This window comes from Callorhinus ursinus, unplaced genomic scaffold (genome assembly GCF_003265705.2).
Source record: "Callorhinus ursinus isolate GAN/ISIS: 27379988/994484 unplaced genomic scaffold, GSC_fseal_2.0 scaffold29, whole genome shotgun sequence".
Lineage (NCBI taxonomy): Eukaryota > Metazoa > Chordata > Mammalia > Carnivora > Otariidae > Callorhinus > Callorhinus ursinus.
Genome location: NW_027397091.1, coordinates 12356195 through 12376981, shown reverse-complemented (window position 1 = coordinate 12376981; position 20787 = coordinate 12356195). Strand labels below are relative to the sequence as shown.

General features: G+C 36.9%; 1 protein-coding gene across 2 annotated transcripts in view; it reads right to left on the bottom strand.

Moving 5' to 3' along the window:
- Positions 1 to 20787, bottom strand: part of MACROD2 (mono-ADP ribosylhydrolase 2) — a 2080661-nt gene that overhangs the window by 813067 nt on the left and 1246807 nt on the right. The gene's annotated exons all lie outside the window — the stretch shown is intronic.

Sequence of the window (20787 nt, the reverse complement as noted above, 5' to 3'; positions counted from 1 at the left end):
AAGGAAAGGAAAGGAAAGGAAAGGAAAGGAAAGAAAAGGAAAGGAAAGGAAAGGAAAGGAAAGGAAAGGAAAGGAAAGGAAAGGAAAGGAAAGGAAAGGAAAGGAAAGGAAAGGAAAGGAAAGGAAAAGACCTCACAAAATTTCTTCATCTGATGCTGGAAGTGGTATCCATCCTTTCAGATAATGCATGTTCTTTCTCTGGGTCTCATTTTGAGATACAAATAGTCTGGGAAAAGTAAATGGAAGTAAGTCACTTCCAATTTCTTGTGAATGTGCTTCTAACATGTCATCCTTAGGACAGGCAGACCAAAGCCTAAGGGAGAAATTGAGTCTTGGAAAAGGTTGGAGAGCTTGTAAGGTGATCAGAAAGCCATGCTCAGCCTCTCTTCCCTGCAGTTCTGCAGCCAAGGAAGACTAATCAACTACATCGGCTTTACAGTTTTCCCTAGGTTCTAACATGTTACTAAAAGAACATCACAGTATGACTGCTAATTCATGTAATGATTTTCATCTACAATATACAAAGTGTAACATGCATTAATAACTAGGATGAACCCAAACTACTGACCTTTTTAGAATCCTACCAGATCATGAATCATCAACTATCTGATTGAAAACAGTTCACATTCTAGCTCTTCTTAAAATACTGAGTTTTATTTTGAATTTATTGCTCTTCAATGAGCCACCTTCTATTAATATTCACAAAGCAAAGAGGCATAATCAGAGGAAATAAATAGGAAGACGGAAACATCTTGTCAACCAAACTGACCCAAACTTGATTTTGTTCTGCAAATGATGGACTTTAAGACACATTTTTTTTTTTTTTTGGAAGCCAAATCAATTGCTTATAAGTCTCTGCCATTTAAAAAGTCATGATGGGCAGTTCATGCTACTCATGATTAATACTAAAGCAATTGTTGACAATTGTTCTGGATTTCAACGTCTAATTAAAGCTAAGTGGTTGGATTTGCATACAATAAACAATAGAAGCGACTTGCATCACCAGTCCCACAGGCAAAATCAGCTTCACAATACAATATCATTAAAACTTGCATGCTAATTATAGCTAATTGTTCCATGCAAATAGAAGCCATTTCATTCAGAAGGGATAGACTTTCTTCCAAGAGCTTAAGCACTGCTGTTCATCTAAAAAGACCCAAGATGATTAAGGCACTATAAAAGAAAAATCGTTCAGGAAACATTTTTGTGGTTTGTCTTCTAAGTTACAAAAATTAATTAATTAACTAATAAAATAAAATAAAATCAGTCTAGTATTCTTACTGAAAGTATTCAGCTGCTCAAAGCAAGCCAATTAGATTTAAGTTGCTTATTAATTTTATTTGTTGGCAGAATGTGAAGTTGCCCAATTAGAATGAATAAAACAAGCATTCATCAGTTTTGGTTAAACAAATATTATTAATATCATGAAATCCCAAAGAGGCCCTTTTGAAATTTTTCCCTAATTAATTCTGGAAGGACACATGAACAGTAAAATATCACATGTTTGATGTGGACACTAACCTGCCCTTCTCCAAAATTAGTGCTAAATACTATAAAGCCAATGACCAACTGTCCACAGTTGAATAAAAAAAAAAAAAAAAAGCTAAAATAGAAGCCATGTATAAATGGATTACTAGAGCAGCATCTTGTTTATTTTGGATTTAGAGCTTTCTTAATTTCATTCTGCCTTAAACTGAACCTGGAATTTTTTTAGCAGGTATTATCAGTAGGTATTATTTTTAAAAAATCCTTCTTATTGAAGTATAGTTGACATACAATTGTTACATTAGTTTCAGGTGTTTGACAGAGTGGTTCAATAACTCTATGCACTGTGCTATCCTCATTCCAAGTGTAGCTACCATCTGTCACCATACAACACTATTACAATACCATTAACAATACTCCCTATGCTGTATATTTCATCCCCATGACTTACTCATTCATAACTGGAAGACTAAACCTCCCACTCCCCTTCACCCATTTTTGCCCATTCCTTCTCAGCACCTGTTACCCCCTCCCCCAGACAGCAACCACTAGTTTGTTCCCTGTATGTATATGTATCTGTTTCTGCTTTTTTGTTTGTTCATTTGTTTTGGTGTTTTTAGATTCCACATATAAGTAAAATCATGTCTTTCTCTGTCTGGCTAATTTCATTTAGCATAATACCATCTAGGTCCATCCATGTTGTCACAATCATGCAGCTCATAGAGAAAAGCCAATGGGTTGTGATGCAATCATATTTTATCTACTCCTTGGAAATAATAATAATAAAAAGATTGAATAACTCCACAGCTCACAGTTTATTACCCACTGGGAAAGCTCAGCTAGTAAAAAGAGATTTTAAATTAATAAATATTTATGGATGTGACTTGTTTCTTAAAAGGAAAATTAATATCAAAGAGGAAAAATGAAGCTAAGTAAACAATGAATTTTTTAACAGCAGAGTCAAAAGGTATTTCAGGGGAGATTTCATTCCATTCCATTCCATTTTGCTACATTCTGTTCTATTCTGTTCCCTGCCTGCAGCCTAAGACAAAAACAAAACAAAACAAAACTAGATGCTGCTTCTTTCAGATGCATCATGTTCAGCTAGAGACATAAATTGTGATACCTCCCAGATTTCATTCCCTGTCTGGGGTAAGAGAAGAAAGGTACAGAAGAGAAAAAAAAGGAAGAGAGGGAAAAGACCTATGGAGGGAAGAAGGAGAATTTCAGAAGTATGGCTAATAATTAGAGGCTCTGCTCAGTTTTAGTGCCTGATTGGATCCCAATCTTCTCTGTCTTCATTGTCTTCTGCTTTCACTGTCCTTAGCATTTTCTTCCAAAATGGTTTCAGTGTTCTGACATATGAATGCATGGCTTTAAAAACAACTAATTTATAACTCCCGGCCAGCACATGGATGATTTGCTTTTCTGAGTTTTTAAAAACTACCACCACAACAAATACAATCAAATATCAAGTAAATATCTCTTATACATTGGTCCCTAGTCATAGTAGTCATCTGTCATATAGGAATAGAAAACTCATGAAGTGACACTGAGAATCCACCTATTTCGCCCTTCCTTCTACCTATCACCATCCCTTCAGTCCCCACAAGACTTTGTCTCACTGGAAATTTTCTCTTAATTTATAGGAGCCTTACTTCAGACATCTTCTTTCCTTAACTTTCCTCCACTTAGAATCCCCCTATCCTTCCTTTCTCCTAAATTCCATTGTTTCTGAATTTTTAAAATTAATAAAATAAGATCCAAGACTTGAAAATAAAGCAAAAAGATAGTATCATGTCACCTGGGGGCAAAGGACCACCCAAGAATTATCTAGGGGGAACACACTTTGTCCAACTGATTACTATTGAAGAAAGATCCATATACAGAGAGGCTACCTGCTATTTTGTAGATTTTTACTCAGGAGAGATGAAACTAATATATATTCAGAAAAAATGATAATTCCAAAAGCTATGCTTTATTGCCCTGTAGGAAATTAACTAGTTTTATACCAAACCTAGGAATCTTACCTTAAAATCCCCTTTTAAACTGCCTATACTGTCTAGCTCCTCAAATGCCTTCTGAATTGCTTCTGTCATCTTGCTGGTTCTCTTAATGAGTTGAACAAAATCTTTGATATTTCTCTGTTTGTGTAAAACCACAGTTTTAATGTTTTGAAAATTATACTTCAGCAGTAATCAAATTTTTTTTACATATTTCTATTACTTATCATATTGTTTAATTAACTGGTTTTACTTTTCAATCATACTGTGAAGCTTCCAGAATCACACTTTTATTTCTGTATCTACAGCACCCAGCCTATGTTCCTGGAACTTAATAGGTACTCAATAAATGCTGTTTATATGTTGCTGAACTTAATTTCATGACTGTATTCATAAATCAATGGAGCATAGTAACTTACATTTAGCCCCAGAGACTTAATATTTGTCTCTCCTTAGTTTGGCATCTATGTCCCTAAATTTAAGGTTTTGTTTTAATTCATGCTACCTAATATGAAATGGATCTTAACCTGTCTCATCTGGTATATAAATGAATATATATGAAATATATATATACACCTCCTAAGAAAGATTCAGATGTGCAAGCAGGTTTTCTTTTTGTCCCCTATATTTAATAAAAGATATATATATATATATATATAATGTGTATATATATTCTATTACATATCTTATATATTATATACTCTATTATTAACTAGGATATTAAAATATTAACATATCCTAGTCAAGAATAGGAAAATTAGCTCAGAGAAAGGAAAGAGCCCACACTGTCATCTACAGTATGGTTTCCACAGATTCTCCCTACATAAAAACTATTGATTTAACAATAAAATTTAAACTTGCTTCTTCATGTATAAAGCTAGTAAAGAACATTTTTCCCCCTGAAAACTGGCTTCTTTTCTGGGCCAAATGCCAACAAATTATAGTACTGAATATGTGACTGAGAAGAAAAAAAAAAAGAAAGGAAAGGAAAGAAAGAAAAACAGACATTGACAGCAGACCAAAACAGGCTTCAAATACTGTTAAGGAATTTCCGTCATTTCAAGATAAATACAAGTCTACAATATCCATGTCGCATCACTGAAAATTCCATGCTTAATAAGACTTCAAAAACCTTGTTTGATCAGTTTCTATATCTTCTTACCAAACATGATTCTTAGAAAGGGTTTCTGCTGGCCAAAATATGTATTTTTCAGTTGGCCTAAGTTACTATAAACAGCTAAAAGTTTTAAGTAATGAGTCAAATTCATTTTTTCCCAATTTGCCACTACAGAATTAGAACCTTTAATCTTTTTTATTATTTCCAATCACTACACTGCAGAGGTAAAGCAATATGCATTTTATTTTAGGTATTAATTATATACTTTAGAGTTGCTCAATAACTTTATCTTCCATGCATTCTACACCAAATCCTAATTTCTCAGACTACTTACTTCAATAATGTAGCTTAAGGACTCTGGAAGAACTTTTCAGAAAGTATGGATAAAATCCCCAGACATTCTAAATTTCATAGTTTAAGAAAATCTGGCATCTAAACAGCATCACTTTATAAATTTTAAAACACAAAAGAAAAGGAGGCTAAAAGCTGTGAAAAACTCAATATAAACAAATAAAACATTAAGAAAGGGGAAAAAGCCAACAATCACTATTTTGTAGAATTATTAATTCACTTTCTACTAGAACTTACACATCTACCATTCACAGTATAGTAACAGATACCTAACGGATGCTCAGCTGGTCAACAATGTTGGTTACATGACATTAGGAAGCCATCCAGGAATTAAGCAAGAAAAAACTGGGTTTGTGCTTAAGCACAAAATATATGTACATGAGTCCATCCCTTAGTTTCTATTAACTCTCTGTTGACTCACAATTCCAGTTTTTTTGTTTCTGGTTCCATAGCATATAGAAGTATCAAGTGATAGAGGCAAGAGAGAAAGCAAACCAATGTATTCTCTCATCCTTGTACTACAACAACCCTGGGATCAAACATACTTGCCTACTTCAGTATTGGAACCAGGCAAAAATCACTTAGCTTCTTACTCCAGCAAATACATGTTCTTGTAAAATACAACTGTGAACCAACTGAAATAACTTGCTTATTAATACCAACAGCTTAATCATTAAGGGTTACGTTAGATCTCTCATCTTGGCTCTGCCCACCAGTCCAGAGCTATTATGGCATTAAAGTCTACCAAATGCCAGTCACTTCCCTGTCTTGTAAGACCCACCTTAAAATTACCCAGGTTCATATCATCACCTGTTCATATCCTACACTATAAATATTCTACCCAAATTTCCTCATTTTGAAACACTATCAAGATGGTGATTTGTCATTTTATAATAAGTTTTAATAAACCCAGCTTTGTTTGATCAACAGATTTTTCTGGCGGACTTTTGAGAGATTGATAGTATAAACAGGAACACTAACAAGAAGTAGCAACCACTGGGACAGGAAACATCTAAAACTTGACAAATCAAGTACAGGAATTAAAATACAGAACAGTCCAGGTCAATAATATCCCTCTTTATTACAATAAACTCTCAGACTATTCCTATATTAGAATACAGGATAAAAATGAAGTTCATAATGATAAGTGACTATGTCAATATAATCTTAAATCATGTTCAATATAATCTGTTTAAGAAGACAGGGAAATGTATACTATATTTTACAGAGAGTTCTTTCCAAATTAAGTATTATTTTAAAGTTTTGGCAAATAGCTAAAGCTTTCTAGAAAACTAAACTGTCAGATAATATATTCACAGGGGCTTCAGTTAGTTGAGGTACCCCCATATTGTGTTCACTCAGTTCCCAGCTTCTGAACTGCTAAAGAATGCTATACCTTGGCCTTAAATGGTTCATAATTCAAGGAATTAATGTTTTGCAATGGTAGGTTAAATCCACAGGCTTGGTGTTTGTAATCAAACAGAACTGAATTTTATCTCTAGCTCTGCAGTATTCTAGACTTGTGACCATCAGCAAATTATTTAATTACTTTGAACCCTCAATTTCTTTTTCTGTTAAAAAAAAAAGATAATTATACCAATCTCACAGAGCTACTGTGATGCTTATAACGTGGAGTAGTTAGCACCTGTTTGTCAGATGAATGAAGGAACCAACTAATGTACATATTAGCAGGCACTACTCTATGTGTTTACATGTATAAACTCTTAGATTTATGCTTGAGGAAAGAGCTACTTATGTCCCTGCTCTACGGATGAGAAGATTGAGTCTCAGAATATGACCCACATTGATGAAGTGGCACAGTTAGCAAATAGAGAGGTGAGATTCAAATCTAGTCAGTTTGCTCTATAGACCCTCTGTTCCCCACTGTGCTGCTAACCAACAAATGATTCCAAAACTGAAGACAATGAACATTTCAAAAGATCACTTTGCATTTGAACACCCAGCAAGTTATTAATGATTTTGACTGACACATCTTGATCTTCTCCTTTATGATGAAAAGTCCTGGAGATAGTTAATGGAATTTGCACCATTTACAAATTTTTTTGAACTGAAGGAAAAACTTAATCAAATATCTCCTAACCTGGTGAAATTCCACTCCTTTGTCTCACAAGGCATACAGAGATAAACCACATATCCAGGTTAAAACTGTGCAGTGAAGGTTTCATTAATGGCCTAATTTCCTTGCAGGTGGAAAAGACATTTTAAGGTAAGTGTTCCTCCATGTTGGAACTAACTGAATGGAAGCATGACGGAAAGGAAAACAAATGGGCACGACTGTTTTCTAATAATACTTTATTTACACAAACAGGCAATGGTCCAGATTTGGCCCACATATTATTATTTTGCCAAACCTTGCTATAGACCATCAGGATCATATGAGTAGTATGGTAGACAGAATACTGACCTTCCAAGGATATCCACATTCAATCCCCAGAATCGGTGAATATGTTACTTTACATGGCAAAAAGGACTTTGTAGATGTGATTAAGTTAATGATTTTGAGATGAGAGATTTTCCTAGATTATTCAGGTGGGTCCAATGTAATCACCAGTGTCTTAAGGGAAAAGAGGGAGGCAGGAGAGGCAGATTGAGAGAAGATGTGATGACAGAAGCAGAAGTTGTAGTGATATGGCCTTTAGAAATTGGAAAAGGCAATCCACAGATTCTCCCCTAGAGCTTTCAGAAGGAACACAGCCCTGCCAACACTTTGATTATAGCTTAGAAAGACCCATTTTGGACCTCTAAACTCCAGAGCTGTAAGATGATAAAGTTGTGTGGGTGTAAGCCACTAAGTTTGTAGTAATTTATCATAGCAATAGGAGGAAACTAATACATTTGGGTTGGCATTGGTCTGCCTAGGCCTCTTCAAACTTGGAATGTGGGAAAGATTGTTCTGTGTCCACTTGTTTAAGCTGGAACTGTTTCTAGAATCCCTGCCCTATATGATTTCCAAGTTAGATTTGAAAGGCAGAAGCAAAGTTGCAGCCATTAGTCTTTGAAGGTTGTAATGGTTAGATGCAGTTACAATCTTGCATATAGGGGTCTATGAGTTCCACGTTGGTTCTCACTCTCCTCTACCAATTTCTGAGCCTATTGACCCACTGTTGCCCCAGGACAGCCACAGATGCTTTAACATAGAGAAATAATACCCTGGTCCTACAGGGGCAATAGCCACACAGAAGCCAAGATTCCCCTTAGGTTCTCACAAGCCTTCTCTTTATCATCCTATTTTGGTGACTGGACATGCTCGCTTATAGGAGTAACCGGTTTGTGAATCCTTGTCCAGTTCCTTTCACATGATTTAAGTTCTAATTCCTATAATAAATAAATATATAAATAAAAATATATAGTAAATATAATTCCCAACACCAAAATTTATAATGGTTCCAATTCCATGATTAATTCCTGACTGATACAGAATATTGTAACAAAAGCAAATGTTGGACCTACAGGTCCAAAGAGAGAATATGCTGACCATTCCAAAGTGATACCACAGCATGAGACAGGCCCTGGTGTGTAGACAACCTCTCTGGATGGCATCCTTCTCCTAGGAACTCCCAATACAACAGCCTGTCCACAAGTTTGCACACACAAGCGCTGAGGGGAAGGGGAAACAGGAATCCGGTTCTAATAATCTCAGCTCTGCCAGTGATCCTGGGCAAGCTGCCTAATCTTTCTGGTGATGTGTTCACATCCAAGGAAAAGAAGTGAGTGGTTGACTACTCACAAATATTTGGTACCTTTTCCCCGAGGGATGATTCTATTTCCTTGTTTCCCTGTCCTATTGAATGTAGGTACAGCCATAAAACTTGTTCTAGTTTGCATTCCCACCAACAGTGAAGGAGGGTGTCCCTTTCTCCACATCCCCGCCAACATCTGTTGTTTCCTGACTTGTTAATTTTAGCCATTCTGACTGGTGTGAGGTGGTATCTCATGGAGGTTTTGGCTTGGATTTCCCTGATGCCGAGCGATGTTGAGCACTTTTTCATGTGTCTGTTGGCCATTTGGATGTCTTCTTTGGAAAAATGTCTGTTCATGTCTTCTGCCCATTTCTTGATTGGATTATTTGTTCTTTGGGTGTTGAGTTTGATAAGTTCTTTATAGATTTTGGATACTAGCCCTTTATCTGATATGTCATTTGCAAATATTTTCTTCCATTCAAGTCGGAGGGGGAGAGGAACCATGAGAGACGATGGACTCTGAAAAACAAACTGAGGGTTCTAGAGGGGAGGGGGGGTGGGGGATGGGTTAGCCTGGTGATGGGTATTAAGGAGGGCATGTTCTGCGTGGAGCACTGGGTGTTATACACAAACAATGAATCATGGAACACTACATCAAGAACTAATGATGTAATGTATGGTGATTAACATAACAATAAAAAAATTAAAAAAAAAACTTGTTCTAGTTGATGAAATGGGAGGATAAGGGATGTGCAGAAGCTTCAAGAACTGCTTTCTCTCTTTCACTTCAGCTATGTTACAGGCAACATTCTAGCGAGAGGCAGCCCTGTCAGTCTAGTCCCAGAGTGAAGGGGATGTTTAAGTAGAGCTATAGCTGCCCAGGATGGACCTACAGCCCACATGAGCACTAAACATCTGTGGCTGGAAGCCACTGAAATGTTGGAGTCACTTCAGCATGACCTGGGCCATCCTGACTGATATGGGACTGAACTAGAGGCTCCTCTGTACCATCTCAAATACACCTTGTTTCTAACAAATGTCAAGATGAGTTTTTAAATTAGCAATATATATAATTTCATTTTAAAAAAAAAATGCCCATAGGCACAAATAAAACAGAAGCCTAGTATATCTGCTCAAAATTAATTCACAGAAATACATGCAATAAAATGATTTTTACATTAGCCCTTTGTTTATGGGATGCCTAAAATCTACATAATAGCAAACACCCCAAATGACTGACTCTTGAAATAAATTGACTGACAAAGTTAGTCAGGGCTACACAGACACCATTTATGCACCCTCTTACAAAAGACTACCTAATTATTTTTCCTTTCTACTGTCTTCTTAATATAACTCCCTGCTTTGAGCTGAAGAATTCATACTTGGGGCTTATCAACCTCAAATAGTAGCAATTCAGAGACATTTAATTAACTGTGTGGTAGGTAGTTGTATTTCTTTGGTTGTTACCTGGAACTTTCTCAATTAAAAAAATTAGAATAGTATCTTGATGCCTAAGAATCAATCTCTTAAATTTGAAAATAAAATAGGTTAGTATTGACTTTCTTTTTTTTTAAAGCTATTCACTTGGAAATGAAGATGGGGGAAAAAAAGAAAATAAGACAGGGAGAAGGGAGGGGGAAGAAACAAATGTTAGTAAAATATCATTGAGAACAAGGAAATTATCTGAAAATCCAACTTTTCTCAATCTTTGCAATCTTCTCTAAAGTGGGTGTAACAGTTCATTTTACTCCAAAGTCCTTCATTAGGGGTTATAGGGGTCACAATTTGTTTTATGGGCTTTTGTTGTTGTTGTTGTTTTCTTTCTCCTCATCCTAAGATGCTCAGTAGTGCCAAATGTACTGCAATTTCATTGAGCAGCATGCTGTAAAACAGTCCACTTCATGTTTATTCAGTGAGAGTTTGCCCTGAGGAACGTTTAAGTCTGAGGACTTCTAACCAAGGTATGAACAAAGACAGCGTTATCATCTATCTAACTTTGTCACTTTCCAGCAAATGAAAACATGACAGCTTTTCAATGGCAGAGGAATCCATTTTGAGTTGAAATATTGCAAGTGGTTTAATAAATAGAATCTTGGATATTGTATTCACCTATTTTGATCATCTGACACCTCTATCCCCTTTTTCAGAACCTAAAAGGGTTTCTGATTTCTTTCTAACTCAGAATTAAAATTCTGATCCCTGTCCTCCCTTACCTAGTTGCCTGCTGTTTCCACAAAGCAGGAAATGTTCCCACTTCCTGTAGGAAAAATTTTATCTCACCATCTCTTTAGAATAGTCATTGAGGGGCGCCTGGGTGGCTCAGTTGGTTAAGCGACTGCCTTTGGCTCAGGTCACGATCCTGGAGTCCCAGGATCGAGTCCCACATCGGGCTTCCTGCTCAGCAGGGAGTCTGCTTCTCCCTCTGACCCTCTTCCCTCTTCCCTCTCGTGCTTTCTATCTCTCATTCTCTCTCTCCCAAATAAATAAATAAAATCTTTAAAAAAAAAATAGAATAGTCATTGAGTCTTGATATGTACAAATTAGGCTTTCATAGATTAATCGTTCATCTATTCATCCACACTCATTCCATAAATACTCACTAAGTTCTTGCTATGTGTTAGGCAATATGCTCAATTGTGGATGTTAGTTGGTGAGCAAGACTGACCTCTTCCCTACCCTCATGGAGCTTGTCATCGAGAGAAAGAAGAAAACATTCACATAATCATACAAATGTAAACGTAAAACTTCCCTAGGGAAGGAAAGACAGAGCTGAGATCCAAAGGATAAGGAGAGCAAATGATCCAAGTGAAGAGGGAGGGAGATCTTTCTAGACACAGAGGATGACATATGCAAAGATCCTCTGGCATATACAGAGGTACCGTGATAGAAAGTGCTCTAAATGTAAATAAGAAGAAAAAGAGTGAAGGCTAATTCTTATAGTCTTACATTCATTCTTACATTCATCTTCATCCTTTGATTTATTCACTCACAGTTCTTAGAGAAGCTATACCATGCTCGGCACTCATACCGATGAATGATAAATTAACATGATCCCAATAAAAATACCAGCAAGATCATGGCAAGTAAACTGTTAATGATCATGAAGCTTATGGAACACACAGACTAGCAATGCAGACAAACAAGTAAATCACCACTGGGGGTTCCACAAGAAGAGTGGCATACACAAGCTATACACAGATTCTGGGGAGACACGGGGGCATATAAATCACAGCTGGGGCAAAAAGCACCAGCCAAGGGAATCTCATTCCAGCAGAAGTGCTCCTTAAGATGAATTGTGGAGGGCTAGCTGATGAGAGTAAAGGGACTAAGAAAGGTAATTTTGGCAGAGGAAAAGTTCATGCTAAGGAATAAAGGTCTAATGACCTTCCCAGATCTTCCATGGAGTGAAAAATTTGTACATGAGAGTAAGAGGTTGGCAAGGGCCTTATGCAATGGGCCTAGGGTAGAGGGTCTCCAGTTCTCTGCAGTTTTTCAGTTCACAGCACCTTTAGTGTCTCAGGCATGGCTGCCCATAAGCCAAAATTAGATGTCTAAAGGTCTTTTTTTTTTAAAGATTTTATTTATTTATTTATTTATTTATTTATTTATTTATTTATTTATTTAGAGAGCATGTGTGAGAGATGGTGAGGGACACAGGGAGAGGGAGATAGAGAATCTCAAGCAGATTCTGCACTGAGTGTGGAGCCCGACACAGAGCTCAATCTTAAGAACTTAAGATCATGACCTGAGCCAAAATCAAAAGTCGGATGATCAACCAGTCACGCCGCACAGGCTCCCAGGGGTCTTGTTTCTTAAGTATTTGTATCCAAACAACTTAAGTATTTATGTACGAACAACTCAGTAGCCATATGAACCAGAATGGATTCTGCCATCCACATTTCCTGTCCCACATAGATTTTCATTTGGTGTTTCCTTTTTATCACAATAACAGTCAAAAACCCAGCTCAGGAATAACATGTTATCATAGAAAGAGATGCTGTATGTTCTAATTTGAAACTTCGAATGCCTTGAAACTAATAGTTTACATATTGTCTAACAGATGCTGAGCATCTGTATTTCTTTCAAAATTGAAAGAAATCCTGCCTTACCCTTGTGAGTTTGCTATGGTGCCCTAGGTGCCTTGGGCATCAAACTTACATACTGTTTGGGAAGCATAGGCTAAGGTAATCAGGCTTCCTCCTGAAAACCATGGGGGGCTCTTAAGGATCTCTAATTAAAGGGAAGGGATGTATGCTGTGTTAAAGATCATTAACATGATCATTCTGGCAGGATGTGTAAAAACTTAAAAATAAAAGCTTAAAAAACCTTAAAACGTGAAGGAGATCAGCTCAGTGGTTTAAATGAGAAGTAATGGGGAATGGTAGCTAGGATGGAGTAGAGAGGACAGTATAGCAGAGGCTGCCAGCTGTCTCCTTTCCCCTGGCCCTCCCAGAGGTCCTCTGCAGATAACTTCCATCCACACTGATGGCCTCCTGAGTCTGCCTGAGGGAGATTTCTGGCTGTAGGAGGTGTTTATCGTGCAAGGGGCAAAGGGTAGCAGAATATGCCACCCCAAAATAAAACCATAAGATTTCAGGACATGCCATCCCAAGATATGCCAATTTAATATATTGATAATTTTGAGCTGTTAACACTTAAAAAACAGCAAATACTGGGAGAGTCTTTCTCTGAATTTTCCTATCGGCCTAAAGACAGAGATACAAAAGGAACTCAACTGTCACAGATCCCCTTCGTTGGAGTTTCATCACCTAGGGAGGATTGACCCTTATCATAGGAGAAAATCCTAGAAATTGACACCACACCCAGACAAACTTTGTCACAAGCTATCATATCTCCCACTATTCTTCCAAGACCCATCTTCTTTCCTAAAAATCATTTACTCTCCCTTAAAAGGCCTCTATCCCCTCTCTCCTTCCTCTATTAAAATGATACTTGGGGCACCTGGGTGGCTCAGTCATTAGGTGTCTGCCTTCGGCTCAGGTCATAATCCCGGGGGCTTGGAATCCAGTCCCGCATTGGGCTCCCTGCTCAGTGGGAAGCCTGCTTCTCCCTCTCCCACTCCCCCTGCTTGTGTTCCCTCTCTTGCTGTGTTTCTCTGTCAAATAAATAAATAAAATCTTAAAAAAAAAAAAAAAGATGATACTTAAGCCTGAATTCTAAGCCAATTCTTTGAGTTACTTATTTTTTCCTGGGTCTCTCCCATGTATTTATGGGGTATACCTGTTAATAAAATTCTATTTGTTTTTCTTTTGTTGATCTATATTTTATTACAGGAGTCTTAAGCTAAGAACTCAGAGGGTAGAGGGAAATTGTTTTTCCTCCTGTTATGGGGGCAACCTCTAACAAGGAGGGCAGGGTTGGTAGAGAAGTACCCCAGCTTCCTTATCCCCTGGTGGGACAATTCTGAAATGGGTTCTACATGGTTTCTCAGAGATTCCATGGCTAGACTGCCCCAGGTTCCATTAGTAATAATCTCCTTACTGTCACATCCATTATAGGTTTTCCTCTTTCCCACCCACCTCATTTCCCTACTGCCTCATGGTGCTTCCTGGAAAAAATGAACTCCCCAATAAATTTCCTGAACCCAGATACTTGTTTAGGATCTGCTTTAGTGAGAAGACAGGATATGAGAGATATTAAAGAGGTCAAAGCCATAGACGACTCACTGGAAGGAGAGGAGTGAGATAGAGAAGTCTGGAATGACTCCTGGATTTCTAGCTGCACATCACAGTTCTATTACTGACATTCACAAAGGCATTGGCTATAGGAATTCGAGCAGGTTATCCTGCTCACACTAAGACTGAGGGCACTGCGGGGCAAACAGTGGAATTTTCCATCAATTTAGTTATGAAGATCAACAAAAAGGTCTTAGCTGGAGCTATCATTTGGGAATAAGGAACTGGTAAGTAGCAATTGAAGCCCCAACACCACCAAAGTATTAAAGGAATTAAAGAGAGTGGAGAATTATTCTGGAAGCTATGAGAGACAGGACTCCTAAAGGAATGGTCCTGGTGTCAAGTACTGCAGGGAGTTCAAGTTGGATGAGGGCAATGAAGGGTAGGGAGGTCTGTGCAGTAATCACACCTGGAGGGTTGCAGAGCATGGCCCTGAGAAAAGACAGTCTAGGAGGGGAAACGCCATGGTGGCCTAAGAGCAGCATGGAATGAACTGACCTCAATCCTGCCTCTGCCTGGCTTCCTGAGGTGAGCTTACATCCTTCTTTATTTAAACAAGAAAGGGAGAGCATTGGAGGACCTCAGAGAGTGGTGCTTGAAGTCCATTCAGGAACCTATAGATTTTGCTTAGTATTCCAAATAAGATGTTGATTAAAAAAAGAAGAAGAAAAAGAAGAAAGAAAAGAAGAAGTATCAGCAAAGCTCATCTGGTCTCAATTGAGCATCCACTGTAGGCAGGGCATTGTGTCTAGGGGTGCAAATAAATGGAGATGAACCGAATGCAGCTTCTGACTGTCAGGGTTGTGTAGTCCAGTCAGGTTCTGCAGTTATAATACAACTACTATTAACATGCAAAGTAGATAGTGGCAAGTCCCAACAGAAAGCTTTACATCTCTCTTGTGCCTTCCATTCTTTAAAATAATTTTTTTGTGCAGTTTATAACTTTTCTATAAAGCTCTTCACAGCAAGTGTCCTGAGTGACAGCAGCCCTCTATGTGACTTTTCCCATGACTGGACATAAGATAATTTTCATGCAAACCCTCTTTATCTAGTTACAAACACTGAGGCCTGTGTTCTTCTCTATGCAGTGGTATGGATTATTGAAATTGATTTAGATTCTATGGAACTTTCCAGTTTTATTTCATTCTTACAATTCTCTGATACAGGCAGGGGAGGGTTTTTTAATTTTTTTATTGAGATATAATTCATATAACATAAAATTCACCATTTTATTTTATTTTTTAAAGATTTTATTTATTTATTTGACAGAGAAAGACACAGCAAGAGAGGGAACACAAGCAGGGGGAGTGGGAGAGGGAGAAGCAGGCTTCCTGCTGAGCAGGGAGCTCGATGCGGGGCTCCATCCCAGGACCGTGGGATCATGACCTGAGCCAAAGGCAGATGCTTAACGACTGAGCCACCCAGGCGCCCTAAAATTCACCCTTTTAAAGTTGCAATTCAGTGGGTTTTTTTTTTTAGCATTTTCACAGAATTGTGCAGACATCATCATTATTTGATTCTAGAAAATTTTCCTCACCCCAAAAAGAAACCCTATGTCTGTTAGTAGTTACTCTTCGTTTCTCCCTCATCTCCTACCCCAACTCCTAGTCTACTTTCTGTCTTTATGGATTTAGTTATTCTGGACATGTCATACAAATGAAATCACAACATGTGGCCTTTAGTGACTGGCTTCTTTCATGTATAATGTTTTCAAGCTCCAGCCATGTAATAGCCAAGTATTGGTATTCCATTCTCTTTATTGCTGAATAATATCCCACTGTCTGGATGGACCATGTTTTATCCATTCATTAATTGATGTACATTTGGCTATAACTCTATGTTTAACCTGTGAGGAACTGCTACCCAGTTTTCCATATTGGATATACCATTTTACATTCCCACTGCAATGTATGAGAGTTCCAATTTCTTGTTCTTTTCCACTGATATTATGAAGGGCAGATTTTATTATCCCCATTTCACAGATGAAGAAAGATGGGTCTACACAGCAACCAATTAGAAAGGCCAGGACTCAAATATTAGTTTTCAAATGCTTAGGTCAGCTTTCTTCCAGGGATACCACAAAGTCATTCTGAAACCAGATCAATATCAAGGTGTTACAAAGGCATAGAACAATGCCCCGACAAAACTCGGGTATGATATAACTCAGGGAAGTGATGTGGATTTACAAAACACACGCATTCACATTTGTATGTGTACATCCCAGTTATCATGCTACTGGCTTAACAATGTACTCCTTAGAATACCAATGTACTAATGAGAAGCTTTCAAAGAAGTCAAATTTAAATTATAGTAATACCGTGGACACTGAGAGAAGATGATTCGTTAGGATTAAAAACATATGTCTTTGAAGTTCTTCAGATTGATTTATTATGTGATTCTAGCCTGTGATTCACTGTATCTGGACACTTCTACTCATACCATCAAATCAGAGTTATTTTAGGAAGAAGCACAGTATTATCTAGAGCTGAAGTATCCAATTCTTCAAACTGCTTCTTAAATTGTCTCGAAGCATAATATCTTTAAATTTTCTTTATAGGATAGGTCCTTAGAAAAATACATAGTTGAAGCTTGGGCATTCATTTGATTATTATTTAAGCCAAATTTGTCAAAACTGGAAATACTGTCACACAGGTTGTACAACTAGAATAACAAAATTGGCAGTGCCTGGCCCCCAAATTAGCCCCTGACATTTTTTTTCTAATGGAATAATATAAATACATTTTGAGTGCCATAAAAGCATTCCCCCTCACTTGTCTTAGGAAATCTGATAAAATATATTTTCTTGTTTAAAGCAATAGAAGGGTGTTGATGCAATATGTCAGAACCCTTACACTGGATGAAAATTTCTAGCCAGGAAGAAATCAACTCCACAAGAAGACAGCTAAGATTGAACCTTGAGAAAATTTCTCTCTTTATTTAAATTGAAACAGTATAAAGTGGAATATAATGGAAGGCATGGAATAAATATGGAATTATCCATTTCAGATACTTATTTTCCATGTTTCATATTAATACTATCATAGTGAATAGTTACTATCATAGTGAATAATGAAGCCACATCTCTGAATTATTTACAGCAAGTCCATTATATTATATTTTGGTGATAATGTCAGAGGTATACAATATTCTGGAGAGTTCTACTGAGCTTGAATTTGAAATAATTCTCCTAAATAATGGCTTACAGTATTCAAATGTGTGCAGCTAAACCAGTAGGTTAATTGGAAATATTGGCAAGCATGTGCTTAAATTGTATCTATTGCCAGATACATTCGATTTTAGGTAATGCAGAGAAAGAAATGTTTGCAGAGTTTGCCTTTACCACTGTTTAAAAGAAAGAAGGTTTCAAATTACCCATAATTTAAAAAACATGTTATACTAGGGTTGAGTTAGTTAAAATTCCTTTTTTGTTGTTGTTGTTAGTTAAAATTCTTAATACCAAAGGTATAATCAGATCCTGAGAGTTCATTGAGACTTTTTAGCAGAGAAAATCTGTTGGAATTCCTGGAACTCCTTTCTCTAGGAATGTTATGCTTTTTTGGTCCAAAACCATAGCTTCTGGAGTGACACCCGTGAAGTGGTAAGAAGGGAAAGAAGTGTCTGCCCATTCAGGCATATAAGTCAGACCAGTCTGGGGATCAGTGAGGCATCAAACAAACTAGCACTCCGTGCCTCAAAGCCTTCCATACCTCAAGATCCAAATTAGACAATTGAAAAACTTCCTTTGGCATCCCACCTTTCCAGGTATAAGACTGATCACTTGTATATAAAATCACCAGATTCTGCTTTTGTGTTGCTAGTAAATGAGCAGTAATAAGATCATCTTAAAATACATACATCTTTTTTTCTAATGTTTTCATTATGAACGAGATTAAACGATAGACATTAACCAATATCAAATAGACAAGATTTGTTCCAAAAAATACTGCGTAACATTGGAGGGCAGCTAGCCTTCCTTCCCCCTTGACCTTGACCCACAAATACTCATGAATACTACATGATTAGAGTAGTGGCAATTGTAGTTAATCAGATAAGTAAGATTTTTTAAACTGGAAGCAGAAAGAGTTGACACAGCAGTTAGTCTTCCCTGAAAGGCATGAGCAAGAGATCTTAGTTTATGCAAACTTAGTGCAGAGCCTCCTCTGCCCTTTGCAAGAGAAAGTTAAATTCAAATTTGGCTCACATTTTTGCATGTATTTTGCAGCACTTCGTGAGGCTTTTGTACATTAGATTGTGAGGTATGTAGATTCATGCTCATTTTTAAATAATGTAACTGATGTACAAGCCATTGTAATTTCTCTAAGGTTTGAGGGACATTTTCTGAAAGTTCAGTGCATTCTTCCTAATCCTCCCCAGCCTGCACCATTAGTTCTGGATGAGCCAATGGGCAGAGAAGCATGTGTGGAAAATTAAACAAACAAACAAAAAAAAACTGTATATTTGCTTATTAGTGTGTTTGTGTGCAATCATTTGCTTTCTGCTATTTCAATTTAAAGAGAAAAAAATAGTTATCATTGGGGAAAATCAGAGTATTATTGGGCTTTCCTGCATTTTTTCACTGGTTCAGTATTGTTTTTTTTTTTTATTTTGAATTACATTTACTAGGTTTAGAATCTCTGAGGGCTCTATGAGACTTTGTTTCTAAAATTGGGAGCACTTGAAAAATTTTTCAATAATTTTAGAAATTGCTTCTATGATTCCTTGCTGTCTTTACAGGCCTGTCACATAATCATCCGTCTTTATGGATGCGTGTTGACAGAGAGTTATTTATTACCATTTCACACAACTGTCACTTGCTGAATCCATACTCAACTCTATTACTTCCTTAGCTTTTCGAAGATTCAGGAATCACAGAAATAAGGTAAAAAAATACAATAATGGAGAGATAATTTCCCAGGGATATAATAATAATAAATCTACAGCATCTAGAAATGTCAAACCATTTAATAACAATAGTGCTACTACTAGTAGTAGTTATAATAAAAATTACTACAAGTAGAATGTAAGCTCCACAAGCACCAATATATTCTATGTACTTGGAATGGTGACTGGACCATAGTAGTTGCTCAGTACATATTTGTTGGACAAATTACCACTAATGAACCTTACTATGCAGTCTCCTAAGTATTTCATAAATACTGTCACATTTTAGTCTCTTGAAAATATTGGGATGAACCTACTCTTATTATTTATCATTGTCTATTATACTTTTATTTATATTTATTTTTCTGTTATATTTTTAAACATTTGAGTTGCCGCAAGGAAATTTCCCAAACAATGGGTTCAGAAGAGATGGAAAGATTGCACTAAAGTTATTCAGCTCATAGGGACAAAGATCTGTGTGGTTATATACTACTGTACTTAAGCCATAATTATAACTAGAATACTATATTCTTTCCATGAGACACCTGCCAAGCAAATATTTCCCCCTCTACATGTTTCAGGAGTGTGTAAATGTTCAAAACAAAGATGGCTAGGTTGTGGCTTAGACTCAATCTGTAGCACATTTTCCACGAAAAAAAAATTCTCTTTATAATTCTACTGAATAGTACATAAACAAGTCTAGAGAGCTTTCTTGATACTGACAGGTTTATTTTTATTTTAAAAGTGGTGTTGGTTTTATTTGTTTTGCTCTTTTAGTCTCTCAGTTTAACAGCTTAAGAATAGCTTAGATTCTATACATTGAAATTGCTCTTCTGAAAAACATATCTGAACATTTGCAAGAAAAAATATACAGTTTAAAGCTGCTGGCATTGCTCTAGGCTATTAACCCTCTAGATATATGACAAAATGGCCCTGTTGTTCAAATCTAATGGTAGGCTCGGGACTCTGTGGTCTGTGTTTTGAATTGACTATTTTCCTCATGATACAGTGATCTAATAATTGCTGCTCAGGTCAGGGAAAAATAAAACACTCAAGATGACCATTTGCATTGCAAATCTGTTTATAGTTTCTATACAAATTTCACTATACTTTCTTTGACAGTGTGCTGGGCCAGTATTTCCTCTGAAAGACACTGTTGTAGAAATCAGTAATGCTCTTCCTGGGAATGTTCCTTAGTCTGATAAAAAGAACTGAAAATAATTAAGTGAACAAATCTGGCTAAATTGAAATGTTTTATACTTTCATTTTAAATATACATTCCTTGGTCTTTGCTAGCAGATTTATATCTGCAGAATGCACAAGTGACTAAAAATAATTCTTTCAAACTATGAAAGATGAAGCAAAAAGTTTCAGACACCCTTACAGAAAGAATTGATCATAGGCCTACTGGAAGATTTTTTTTAAAATATTTTATTTATTTATTTGAGAAAGAGAAAAAAATGCATGCATGAGGAGGGGGAGGGGCAGAGGAGGAGGGAGAGGAACAACCGGGCTCCCTGCTGAGTGCAGAGCCCAAGATGGGACTCTATCTC